This window comes from Crocuta crocuta, unplaced genomic scaffold, assembly GCF_008692635.1.
Source record: "Crocuta crocuta isolate KB4526 unplaced genomic scaffold, BGI_CrCroc_1.0 scaffold133, whole genome shotgun sequence".
In the NCBI taxonomy this organism is placed as follows: Eukaryota; Metazoa; Chordata; class Mammalia; order Carnivora; family Hyaenidae; genus Crocuta; species Crocuta crocuta.
This window is the reverse complement of record NW_027529438.1, coordinates 3,171,491-3,184,745: the sequence shown is the minus strand read 5'-3', so window position 1 is coordinate 3,184,745 and position 13,255 is coordinate 3,171,491. Positions and strand designations below refer to the sequence as shown.

At 54.0% G+C, this 13,255-nt stretch overlaps 1 protein-coding gene across 1 annotated transcript in view; it reads left to right on the top strand.

The window, feature by feature from the left end:
- The window catches only part of NOS1AP (nitric oxide synthase 1 adaptor protein), a 282,470-nt gene that overhangs the window by 231,575 nt on the left and 37,640 nt on the right, over positions 1–13,255 (top strand). The gene's annotated exons all lie outside the window — the stretch shown is intronic.

The following is a 13,255-nucleotide window of genomic DNA, read 5'->3' as shown; positions in this document are numbered from 1 at the left end:
TCAGAGAGAGAGGGAGTCACAGACTGAAACAGGCTCCAGGCTCTGAGCTGGCAGTCAGCACAGAGCCCGACGCGGGGCTCGAACCCACGAACCGCGAGATCATGACCTGAGCGAAAGTCGGACGCTTAACCGACTAAGCCACCCAGGCGCCCCCAGATTGACATTTTTAAAAGGACATAATAATATACCTGGAGAAGCAGAAGGACGACGTCCCGTGAGGATTAAGATAAAAGGTTTTAAAAACGTGTATTATTTTTTAATGGAATCAGATACTGTCCTAACCTGTGATATGTAGGGAGAAGCCCGTAATTAGGAGAAGAGATAGAATACGTAGCAATTACTTACACTGTCGTTTCGTGGAGCCAACAAGGCTCTCAGGATTCTTAAAGACGGCTCTCCAGCCTCCAGGCCGCCCCCCACAAAACCGTATCGAGACCCCCCCAGACAGAGACAGCTCTACTCTCTAACCTCCCTCCACACGCCCAAGCCCCCACCTCAGACCCCCATTGTCACTGGAGTGTGGCGGNTTTGCGCTCCGTGATGTACAAGGGACCGGATGGTTGCATCTTCCCATATTTAAAAAAATTTTTTTTTAATTTTAAATGTTTTTATTTATTTATGAGAGAGAGAGACAGAGTGTGAATGGGGGAGGGGCAGAGAGAGAGGGAGACACAGAATCTGAAACAGGCTCCAGACTCTGAGCTGTCAGCACAGAGCCCCTAGCGGCGCTCGAACCCACCAACCGTGAGATCATGACCTGAGCCGAAGTCGGACGCTTAACCGACTGAGCCACCCAGGCGCCCCTAAAAATTTTTTTTAAATGTTTTTTTTGTTCTTGAGAGAGACAGAGCATGAATGGGGGAGGGGCAGAGAGAGAGGGAGACACAGAATCCGAAGCAGGCTCCAGGCTCTGAGCTGTCAGCACAGAGCTCGACATGGGGCTCGAACTCACAAACCGTGAGATCATGACCTGAGCCGAAGGTGGATGCTCAACCAACAGCCGCCCAGGCGCCTCTGCGTCTTCCCATATTTTTCTAAGATTGAGCCTCCTCTGGCCTTCCAGCATGGGAGGGGCCCTGCTGGGCCGGTAACCAGAGAGCCTATAGATCTCTCCCAGGCTTCTCCTGTCTTTTCGGGCCCAGCCCATTGAGGGATGCGTGTGTCCGCCACTGCAGCAAGTAATGTTTCATGTAGAGTTGATGTTTTTATTCCCTCTAGTATCAGAACCTTTCATAGACTGTGCCTTTTCATACATATGCATGGGTAGGAATTACCCACTTTTCCGCACGGAGAAATTCATGAAGAGGGGAAGGAGAGTATCGTCCATGTTCTCTGGCTTCAGCGAGTGTCCCGGGGGGTACCCTGCCATCCCTTATGCACCCCGGCACCAATTCCTCCCCCTGCCCCTCCCCAGCCACTCATCCTGGGCCACTGCCTCCTGCTGTCATCGCCGCTCTGTGCCCTGCCCGCTGTGTTCCAGACCCGGCTTCACCGGCCTCTTCGCCGTGGGCTGTGGCCTGCCCTTCCCCAGCCTCCTCACCCCTCCCTGCCAGTACGCTAGGTCCTCCTATCCTGAAATACCTCCCTCACCCCTGCTGCCTCGTGCAGGAGCACATCTGTCAACCCTCGGCTCCCTCCCAGAGCCCGCCACCCTGCCGTTCCTCGGGGTCTGACTCGATTTCTACCACTTCGCACCCTCCCCCGCCCACCGAGTCTCCTCCTCTTTCGGGTTTTCTGCCTGCCTCTGTTTGCTCACAGTCCTACATAGTTGTACGCATTCTTGATCTGTTCTGGTCCCTTTGCTTTCCTTGAAAGCCAGTTCTGCGCTTCCATCCGCATACCTCTCCATGGCCAAGGGCACAGGGCTTGGCCAAGTCCCTTGAGCTCGGGAAGTCCCGGTAAACACGTAGGAAGCTCTGGGAGTCTCCCCGAGGGACTCGCTGACCCAACTTCTGTGTCACATGCGCATGTCAGCGCTCATGTCCAAGACCCACCTTTTCCTCTCTCCTTCCTCCTCTCTCACCTCCTCCGCTGGAGGCCACTGTGCGCCCTGTGTAGAGGCAGAGACCGATAAGGCGTAGCCCGGCTCTGCACGGTCCCCGCGGTGACTCCTCTCTGTGACGCTTTTCAGGAAGCGTTCAGAGGAATATGGTTGAGGCATAAGTTTTAAAATGGCCAAATAATACATGGTTGTCACTAAGAGTAGCGAAGACGTTTTATAAGGGAAAAAGCAAATGTTCTGCCTCCATATTCCGTCTAGAACCACTCCGCATGTGCAGCCCCCGGATGCTTTTCCAGAACCCACTATTGTTCTGTAGGTAGTTCTCCAAGGAGCCTGTTTTTTGCTCAGTAATTTATCAGGACCTTCCTCCTGCAGCCGTGTGTGCGGTCCTTGTGTGCGGGCTTTGACTCAGAGTTCCAGGGTGGCCGTTGACGGGAGGGCTTTAGGGAGACACCCGACCTGCAGAGAGACTTGTGTCGGGGAGGTGGGCATGGGAGACATTGCCCAGGAACCAGAGACTGGACAGCAGAGCCGACAGCATTTGGAAGCGTAGACGGGGGTCGGTCTGTGAGCCGTGTCAAGCTCGGGTCGTTCAGACTAGTGACAGTCTGAATGTGGAGTAAATGCGGGCGAATCCTCTTATTTGGGGAGGTGCTGGGGGCGGCCCCTCCAGTGACCCCAGCTTGAATCTTTGGTGATTTTACCTGTGCCCTTTCCACAGGCCTTCTGCCTCTGGTGGAGCCTCTCTGGTTATTAAATTCAGTCACGGCGGAAGAATGGAGACTTTTATCGTGGTAACTCTAGATGCGAAGGCAGGAACCATACATGTTTTGCGCACTGTATCCCTGGTGCCGGGAAGGCTCTTCGTACACAGTAGGTGCTCCGTAAATGCCACGTGACAAAGCTAGGGCAGGCTCGATCCACTTGTTTATACGAGGATGCTCATTTCGTAAAGGCCATTAAGCTTCCTTATTTCCTGGTGGCCTCGTCCTCTGCCCTTCTTGGTGGCCTAAAGCACAAAGCTGGTAGATAGTGAATAGATCTACATACAGCAGAAAACTGGAGAGGCTCTAGAATGATCAGGGTTAAACCTTCGGATCAGTCTCAGTACCAGGCCTTAGAGGACATCTTTTACACTTAGGATGGAACATCCAATTAGACCAGTTTAGAAGACATCACATAATTAAACACCGTCTACCTGGAGGGGACTCACCCTGTGGAGGAAGAACCAGGGGGAACAAAGAACCCCGGCCTGGCCCCAGTTCTGTTCCTAAGTGACTTCTTACTTTGAAATTCCATCACTGTTTCATTTGCTCCTCGTTACATGCATAAAGGGAATCTATTTGGCATTTGCAAAGCATTGAAGAGGCCCAGATGGGAGCGTGTATACAAAGTAAAACCAGCCATCTTGCCCTTGACCCCTTTCCCTGTACCAGGTAGACCCTGGCCTGGGCATCCATAGAGTGGTCTTGCAACACAATGCTTTTGAGAATCTGGGAAAACTGAATCCTCTCTCCCTAGAACAATTCATTCATGGTCATAGTTGCAGAATTTTGAGTTTGTGGACAATTCATGGACCGCAGGGTCCTATATCTATCAGTTCTTAGGTAAAGACCCTCCGGTGCCAATAATCATTGTAAGCTATCTTTGAATATTTTGCTTCCGTAGCCAGGAAGATTTATCATTGGCTGTCCTTCTATAGGAGGGAAAAAAATCCAGCCTGCTTAATAATTTAGTGTTTGAATGATTGATGGAGTTTACTTTATCCGCCCAAAAGTCATTTGGATCTTGTTAAAGGAATCATCGTCTTCAAAACAAACCAGTCTTGTATCGGTGGGTTTCAGATCATGTAAAGGGAAAAGATGTGCTTAGGAAGAACCTTTATTTATTTTTTTTATTTCTTAATTTTTTTTTAATGTTTATTAATTTTTGAGAGAGAGAAAGAGGGAGACAGAGTGCGAGCTGGGGAGGGGCAGGGAGAGAGGGAGACACAGAATCTGAAGCAGGCTCCAGGCTCCGAGCTGTCAGCACAGAGTCCGATGCGGGGCTCGAACCCACGAACTGTGAGATCATGACCTGAGCTGAAGTCAGTGTTTAACCTACTGAGCCACCCAGGCGCCCTTAGGAAGAGCCTTTATGGTATGCTAGGTATTTCTGGATTCACATGGATGTGGGAAAGTTGGTGTAGGGTCTGTGTTTGACCCTGGGAGGTGAGGGCCATACAGCGGGCCAGGGGAAAGACCTCTGTGTGACCGACCTTAACCCCGAACGCAAGTAACGATGGCTCTTGGTCTGGAGCTGGAGCGCTGGTCTGACCAGCCCGTACTGTTACCAGATGGACTCCAGGACACTGTCCACCTCATCCGTCAGGGGCTGCTTGGGGGTTCCGCTCTTCACACCAGTCTGCATGCCGTTGTCATGCTCTGTCCCTCGGTCCTGGCTGGGAAGCCCTCTGGGTTCCCTCTTGCATCTTGGCAGTTTGGAGGACGGTGACGGGCCGCCGCTCGGAAGACTGCAGCCGGCTGTGAGCTGGGGCTGTTTCTCCGCCGGCACAGACCTCACACCGCAGCCACGGGCCCCACTGGGAGGCCCTGAGGGTTAAGCGTGGAATTCGGGAGACAGGCTAAGTCGTCTGCAAGTCCCCACACCCTTCGTTAGGAGCCCCCGAGAGGCAGCTGTGGAGGAGTGACGGCCTTTCCCAATGGCTGGTGGCAGCCACGGTCAAACCATGATTGAGCAAGTCATCTGGATTAAGTAACGTTTCTGTCAAGTTCTTGAGTAAGAATCCCAACGTGTATTTTAAATACTACGCCCATCAGGCATTGTTTCCTGCTTTCAGCCCCACTCCCGCAGTGGGGATCTAATTTCCATTTCTTCTTCATGCCCGAGGCCATATAGTCCTTAAATTCAATCTTGTATTGTGGCTGTTTATCTAATATTTCTTAGTGGGAGCTATATCTTATTCATCTTTATGTCCCCTTAAGTTCTGTCTTGCACATAATTGTGCTCAATACGTATTCAATCAAATTGATTTCTTCCTAAATCTTTGCAAAGTTCCCAGGAAGTGGGTACATTTATTCTGTAGACTTTTATCTAGGGTTGTGTGGATGGGGGAACCAGCCAACCCGCTGACGTTTGTGGAGCACCGAATGCCACCCGTGTATGGAGGTGTTTGGGGAAAGTGGTACAAAATGAACTTCAAGAGCGTATGTTCTAATGGAAGGTAATACGCAGCACACAGATGGCCATTAAAAAGGCAGCCTTGTAGTCGGGAACACTGAGAAATGAGAGGTCAGGTGACCTTGGTCAGCTCTGCTCAGGGAGCAAGCCAAACATCTTTTCATTCTGGGGGACTAACCACGAAGCAAGACCACCATTGAAAATCCCCTCCCTCCCAGTCTGCCGGCCAAGGATGCCAGCCCGGTCCTCAGTCACTGCTGCGCAGTTAGCTCTTGGCTTGAGGGACCGATAATCTTTGTCCCTGCAATATCTTGCTCTCTGCCTTTACATCTTGTCCGGTTTGTTGCAGGTTTTACTGATAATCCGTCACTATCAGAGGGCGGATGGGAGAAATGAAACCATAATAAGCAGCAAATGCGCTCCTCTTGGTTTTAGGAATGGCCTCAATAAAAGGTTTTGGGGAGGGGAAGAGCACGAGAGGGGCCTCAGGAGGTAACCCCTGATGGACGCGATCTGCACGTGAGCCCATTGCCTTCCATTAGCACTGAATTCATTGTTAGGGGGTCCTGGCTGTGGGGGGAGGGGGAGCTACTGCTGGTGCATTGCCTTCCGGAGTCAGAGCGGCCGTCCAGGCGGTGGCCAGTGGTCTGATCTGCTCTACTTGTACTTACACCCGAACACTGATTAAAATAACATCTATCTTTGCAAGAAGATTTTTTAAATTTTTTTCATGTTTATTTTTGAGAGAGAGAGACAGACAGACAGACACGGAGTGCAAAGAAGGCTCCAGGCTCTGAGCTGTCAGCAAGGAGGCCAACACAGGGGCTCATGAGCCACGAGATCATGACCTGAGCCACCCAGGCGCCCCTGTTTCTTGTTTTGTTTTATTTTGTTTTGTTTTCTATCAAAAGAGCTAAACCTGAATCCCTCCCAATTGCCTTTGTTCACTGATGGGAAGGACGAAGCCCTAAGGAAACAATTAAGCTTGTCAGACCCTTCAGCTGACAAAGGATCTGACAAGCTAAATGCGAGAGAGAAACACTCTCGCAAGTGTTCCGAAACCAGGTTCCCGGGGGAACCCCCGGCGTCCGTGGCCAGGCCTCCCGCCCTCGCCGGCTCCGTGAATTTCCATGAGCCCCGTCCCTTGGGCTGTCCGCCCCAGGATGAGTGTGTGCGTATCTCCACCCTGAAGAAGCCGCCACCGACTCTTTCCGGCTGCACGTGCTTTCGTTTGGAGCCATGTCACATCTCCGGTAGATGTCCCCTCCTTGCAGAAAGGGACCGAATTAACAGGTAAAATGCAGGTGGGAGCAGTTAAACCAGCCTTTTTTCTTTCTTCTTTTTTTTTAAAAAAATTTTTATATTTATTTTTGAGAGAGAGAAACAGGCAGAGCGTGAGCAGGGAAGGGGCAGAGAGAGAGGGAGACACAATCTGAGGCAGGTTCCAGGCTTTGAGCTGTCAGCACAGAGCCTGACGCGGGCTCGAACCCATGAACTGTGAGATCATAACCTGAGCCACAGTCGGACGCGTAACCAGCTGAGACACTCAGGCGTCCCAAGTCAGCCTCTGCTTTAACCAGGACATTAGACTTAAAAAAGTGTACTGAGCCCCTGTGTCAGCCAGATGACGCCTGCGGGCACATCAGGACCGCCTCGGCTCTGCCGAGCGAAGGCGTAGCCACCAGGAAGCCTCCCCCAGGAGGGGGCGACAAGCCGGGGCAGGACGGGCCACCTCCGGCGGCTTCAGGGCTAGTGTCCACTCGACTGTCTTCCCCCGGGCGGCTTCCCCCTGGACCCCGTCTCCTGCCGTCCCACCTGGGTCTCGAGACCTCGTGTTCCCCCTGGATCTTGAGGCTATTTCGGTTTTGTTTCTTCTTTGTTAGCCTGTAAAGAGGCTCAAGTTTCGCCACCTGAAGAGAAAAGCCACTCCCGAAGCCTACCTTCTTTATGTCCCCTCGCCGCCAGGCTCTCGGGGGTGACCGCCGCACCCATTTCCAAAGCCACGCTCGTTCTTCAGCTCGTTGTATCTGGGCTCCGCGCTCTGCACCAACATCGGCCCTGCTGCGGCCACCAGGGGTGTCTCCATTGCTGATCCCGGCCCCCTCTGCGTCCTCATCCCCTCCGGTCTCTGCAGAGCACTGAATGCCGTGGACGTTTCCTCCTTCCCGCGCATCCATGGTGGGTGCCGTGTTCCTTCCCTTACCTCCTGGTCTTCACCTGCTGGATTTCCGTGGACTCCCCCTCTGCTGCCCTTAGTTTCAATCAATACTGTTAACAGGATTCGCAGCCTCGTCTCTTCCTTCTCTACTTGCTCCGGGGGAATCTCCTATTCCCCACGGCTCCTGCCGCCCTGTGTTCTGGTGGCTTCTAAGTCCGTGCCTCTCCCCTGGTCCCTTGTGTCTGTTCGTCTCCTGGGCAGGGCCGCCTGAGTGCTCTGGTGGCCCCTCGGAGGTGTTGACATGTGCAGACCTACCCCCTTCTTCTTGTGCCCTCAGCTGTTCCTGTGTCCCTCGACCAGCTTCGTGCTCAGTCCGCCCACCCCATCAGCCAAGTCCTACAACTCAGGCTCTTCTCCCTCCCCCTCCCTATCCCCACGTCCAGAGAAACGGCTCTGGAATCACATCCTGCTACCCATCACCACTGCCACTGCCCTAGTCAGACCTTCAGCTTTTCTTGTCTAGACTCGGGGCCAACCAGGCTGGTTGCACAGGCTGTGCACTGCGTAAGTCCGAGCTGTGGCGATCACCCTGCCCTGTGCTTGGCGCCAGACTCACCCAGCCCTGTTTTCATGACTGCATGTGTGCGGATGCAAAAACTAAAAGTCGACGGCGAGAAGACTGCCCCGGTGTCTCACAGTCGGAAGCAGCGAAGCAGACATTCGAGTCCACCCCCTCTGACTGGCAAGCCCCCGCTCCACGTTCTTCCTCTTCCCCCGGACCTTCCTGTTGCGGCGGCCTCTTTTTGGCCTCCCTTCCCCTGCCTCCTGCCTCCCGCAGACTCCATCCCTGCACCACCGTGACTACCGTCTATGCCACTCCCCTGTTCGCGCCCCATCGGTGCCATGAGCACAAGGGTGACTGCTGGGCTCTGCACAGCAGGTCCCGCCCTCCCTCTGCTCCCGTCTCCTGCTGGTCCCTCGCATGTCCCGTGTCCCCGGTGGCCACGGTTCTCTCTCTGGGTTCCCGCCGCCGCCTACTGCCCCGCTCCCCGCTGCCCTCTGGTCTCCCGGCCCGGTGCCCTCCCCTCTGTAAATAGTCCCGCACTAAGCTCACCGTGGGTGGCTCCAGGGACCTGTTTCCTGCCAGCACCCCGGCTGCAGCGCTCCCCTCCGGCATCCCCGCCACCTCCACGTATTCAAGATGCTGCCCAGACGGCAGCGCCCCCGAGCGCCTGTCCCGGGAGCGGGCAGGCTCCGTGTGGCACGCGTCCCCGGGGCCCTGCCCCACGCGCCGCGCTCGCCCCCACCGTCCAGCAAGCCCTCTGAGCTCCTCCGGGACTGGCTCCAGCCCGCCCCCCGACACAGTGTGGGGTGGGGCCGGGGCTGGAGTGGGTAGAGCACGACGTGCGTCTCGTAGGAAGATACCGTGATGCCGGACCACCTCCAAGGCCCTCTAACCCCCAAGAGCCGCCCTTGGGTCGTGGGGGGGACGAGGGCAGGAGAGAGCTGCTGGCGGGCGGCGGGGAGAAAAGAATTCTTTCTTTGCAACCTTCTCACACACCCCTACTCTCCTACCCGGCTTCCTCACGCCTCCCAACCCACCCCTTCCCCAGCCTCACACTGTGAAAACAGAAGTTGGGGCGCCTGGCTGGCTCAGTGTGAAGCATCTGACTTCAGCACAGGTCATGATCTCACGGTTTGTGAGTTCGAGACCCGCGTCAGGCTCTGTGCTGACAGCTCGGAGGCTGGAGCTGCTTCCGATTCTGNCCTGCATTTTGTCCCAAGATCTGTTTGTGGCCTGGAAGTAAAGATACATGACCCCTTGTAATTTAAAAAAAAAAAGAGGTCAGGATGGAGAGGGAGCTGTCCAGGGAAAATGGCCCAGTGGAGGGGGCTGATATGAGGGGCGNTCTGGGAAAAGAAAATACTGGTCATGCCAGCCAGGCGCCATGACCCCCTGGGAGGGGAGCGGGTGCCCCTCCTCCTTTCCCGTCGGGCACACGGGGTTCCCACGTGCTGAGCCAGAGCCCGGGGATGTGGGGCTCAAGCAGACGGCAGAGTGTGTTAGGGGGTGAGTCCTTCCCCGGAAGCTCCAGATGGCGGATTTGAGGACTGCCTTCGGAAGAACTGGGGTGAGCTCGTGACATTTATAGCATCTGAATTCCTGGGTCGGTCTATTTGAAGAAACTTGGGTGGAAGGTGGGCAGTTGGGGACCGCAGAGAACCCAATGCCTCTCCCCCGAGTGTCCACTGAAAAGCTCACCCACGTGAGGATGGATTTCTCGGCAACCATAGGGAGTCTGTGAAGCCATCAAGGACGTGGGAAAATAACCGAATGAGGAGATTCAGGGTTCCTGAGTGGCATAAGTGTACCCTACCGCTGCCTTCCAGCTGGGTACAGAGATGGTAGTAATAGTGACAATCTGATATTCAAATGCTATTTGACAGTTTGTAATCAGCTAAGGAGATGAGCAGATAATGTAGAGCTTAGGAACCTGGTTATGGTTGCTGGGGTTCAGGTTTTGGCTCAGAGGCTGTAGCGAGTCAAACTGTGTCCCTCGAAAGATCAGTCCAAGTCATAACCCATGATACATGTGACTGCGACCTTATTTGGCAACAGGGACTTTGCAGATGTAATTAAGATAGTGGATTAGGATGGGTCCCAAATCTCACGAATGATCTCTTATAAGAAGGGGATTTGGAGAAACATGAGGACCCACAAAGAAGGCGCGTGGCCGTGTGAAGGAGGCGGTGGATGTGATAGAGCACCAAAGCCCAGGATCGCCGGCAGCCACTGGAAGCTAGGAGAGAAGCATGGAATGGATTCTCGCTCGGAGCTTCTAGGAGGCACTCACCTTACCAACATCTTAATTCCTGCCTCCTGACCACCCAGACTGTGAGAGAGTGAATCATGGTTGTTTTCAACCACCTCAGTGTGGTAATTTATCACAGCCCTGAGTAATGAAAACAGATACCTGCTGGCTAGCTGTGTGACCTTGAGAAAGTTGAGTAACCTCTCTGTTCCCTCCTCTCTGAAATGGGGCTTCTTTACACATAAAGTGGTTAGAGCACTGCCTGGCGTGAGGAGGGGACACAGCAGACTAGCAAAGGCTCTGACCAATTTTGTGAAGTTTTTTGAGCACCTACTAAGTGCCAGGCACTGTGAGTAAATCCTTTGGTTCAATTCGCACCACAATCCTGGGAACCTCTTCCTGTGCCATTTTGTAACTGAGGAAACTGTGGCTCTGAGGAGCAAAAGGGCCTGCGGCCTCTACTGAGACTTTGTGGCTCTGTTCTGTCCGTTCTGTCACTCCAGGAAATCGGGGGTTCCAGGTGCACAGGCGACTGGGGAAGGAAGACCGTGAACTTCTGACTGACTGCTTTTTGCACTAGGATGACCTCTGCCTAATTCATCTCTTAACGCACAACTAGACAGAGGGAAGTGTTCACGGTCTTGAAAACAAGAAGATCGATGTTTGTGGGGAATGAGAGGAAGACGCAGCTCTATAGGGGAGGCTCGCCCGGCACACCCCAGGCAGAGGAGCTCCCCTTTCCACTCTGCGCTCTGGCTCTGGGGGCGGGGGGAGCTGCATCTCTGAGCACATGTCTTCGGGAAGCCAGGGGACCCTCAGAAGCGTGGGAAGGGTGAGCTGACCCAGAAGACATGAATGTACCATGTGGGTAAACCCAGCTAACAGATGCGGGAACAGGGGAGAAAGGATCGGCAGCCCCTGGGAAGCCTGGCTATTGAATGCCGACAGCAGGCGACATCGACTTTGGAGAAGTTACCAGCATCGGAGAGAAGTTAGCCTTGAAGCATACGGAGCGGCTTTTTTTTTTTTTAATGTTTTATTTATTTCTAGGAGAGAGAGAGAGAGACAGCATGAACAGGGGAGGGTCAGAGAGAGAGAGAGAGACAGAATCCGAAGCAGCCTCCAGGCTCTGAGCTGGCAAGTCAGCACAGAGCCCGACGCAGGGCTCGAACCCACGAACCGCGAGATCATAACCTAAGTGAAAGTCGGACGCTTAACCGACTAAGCCACCCAGGCGCCCCACAGAGCGGCTTTTGCTGAGAGACGCTGGCCTGGTTCTTCACCTGCCTGCCAGGTCCTGGGCTGGAGGACATCAGCTTGTCACTGTGCCGGGCATTCAGGAAGTGCTGGGTGACAGCTTGTGGTGGACTCGGGCGGAGCAGGGGAGGTTTTCAGGGGACATAAGAAAGAATTGAGCTGTGAAATGAACACACCCACTAACCGCTGAGGTGGGCCGCAAGGATTCTTAACTCGACTTTCCAAAGAGAAACGTGTATATGCCTGACACTCACCGGATTCTAGAACTCAAGTGATTGCTCATTTCTCACCCCAGGCACACCGTAGATCGTAGTAACCAGTTAGACGTTTGTATACTTTTATTCCTTGAAGGAACCTTAGAAATCCGCTCCGATGTTTGCATTTCTCTGCCTGTGGTTGAGTAGGTGGGCTCGAGGTCTCTCCTAGCCCAGGGGACCCTGGCTTCCTGCAGACCACGCTTTCGGGGTGCAGGTCTGTGAAGATGGCCCAGCTGGGCGACAGAGCGCGGACGCTGTGTCCCTGCATCGGGGACGGCTGTGACATAAGCAGACCCATTCCCCGAAGATTTCATGAGCTCATCACTGTCCCTTCGCGCCAGATAGCGGCCTGAGGAAATGACCGAGGGAGGCGGTCCTCACGTCAAGAACGGCTAAAATGAAGGATGGAAAAGACGGAAGCTGAAGTAGCTTCTAATAAAAGAAAACCAGCTGAAGTGATAAAGAGTCCTGGAAATCCGAAGGGAGGAAAAGGTAATCAGACCAAAGCAGTAATAAGAGAAAAATGATCACCGTGAAGGCCAGTTTTATCTAAAGATTAAATTAGAAATAAGAGGCCTGGCAGGGGTGGGGGTGGGGCATCTGGGTGGCTCAGTGGATTGAGCGTCCGACTTCGGCTCAGGTCATGATCTCATGGTTCATGATTTCAAGCCCCGCTTTGGGCTCTGTGCTGACAGCTCGGAGCCTGCTTCGGATTCTGTGTCTCCCTCTCTCTCTGCCTGCCCTCCACTCTCTTTCAAAAATAAATAAATATTGAAAAGAAAAGGAGAGAGAGAGAAAAAAGAAAGGGAAGAAAAGAAGGAGGGAAGGGAAGAAAGAGAGAGAAAGAAGAAAAAAGAAGAGGAGAGGAGGGAAGGGGAGGAGGGGAGGGGAGAGAAAGAAGCGGCCTGGGAAAAGGAGCCTGGAAGCGTGTGAGTGCAGCGCCCGGCGGGCGGAGGGGGACACGCGGTACTGCGGTACGAGGCAGGGGCCGGAGGAGACGCTCCTTGCTCTGGATTCTTGTCTGGGGGGCTCCCTCCAAACCTATTCTATTCTATCTATTCCACCTATTCTAACCCCCACCCCCAGTCCCTCCGAGGATGACACGTTGGCTCGGGCCGGGGTGGCCCCAGGGAGAAGGGGTCGTGCTGGGCTTCCCCAGGACCCTCCCGTCCCTGCTGTGCCGCAGCTGCTGTGCCGCAGCAGGAGGGTCTGTTCTCTGTCTTCTGCTCTTCTCACATTGTGCTTGGTCCTTTCCCAGAGGTTTTTGCCTTAAAGAAGACCCCCCCTGGGGTGCCTGGCTGGCCCAGTCAGGAGAGCATGCAAGTCTTGATCTCCAGGTCGTAGGTTCAATCCCCATCTAGGGCGTGGAGATCACTTAAAAATAAAGCCTTGAGAAGGGCTGCCGCCACCACCGGATTCTGTCTCCACCATCTGCACGTCACTTGGTGGCGCTTTAGTCACAGTTCATTCCCCTTTGTCTTTTTGGGGTGTCTTTTGGGTCAGGAATGCCCAAAATGGGTCAGGGGACCTCAAAATCTATGCTGCTTTCCAGCTGAAGACCCCCCCCCCCCCCCCCCCCCCCCCGCAC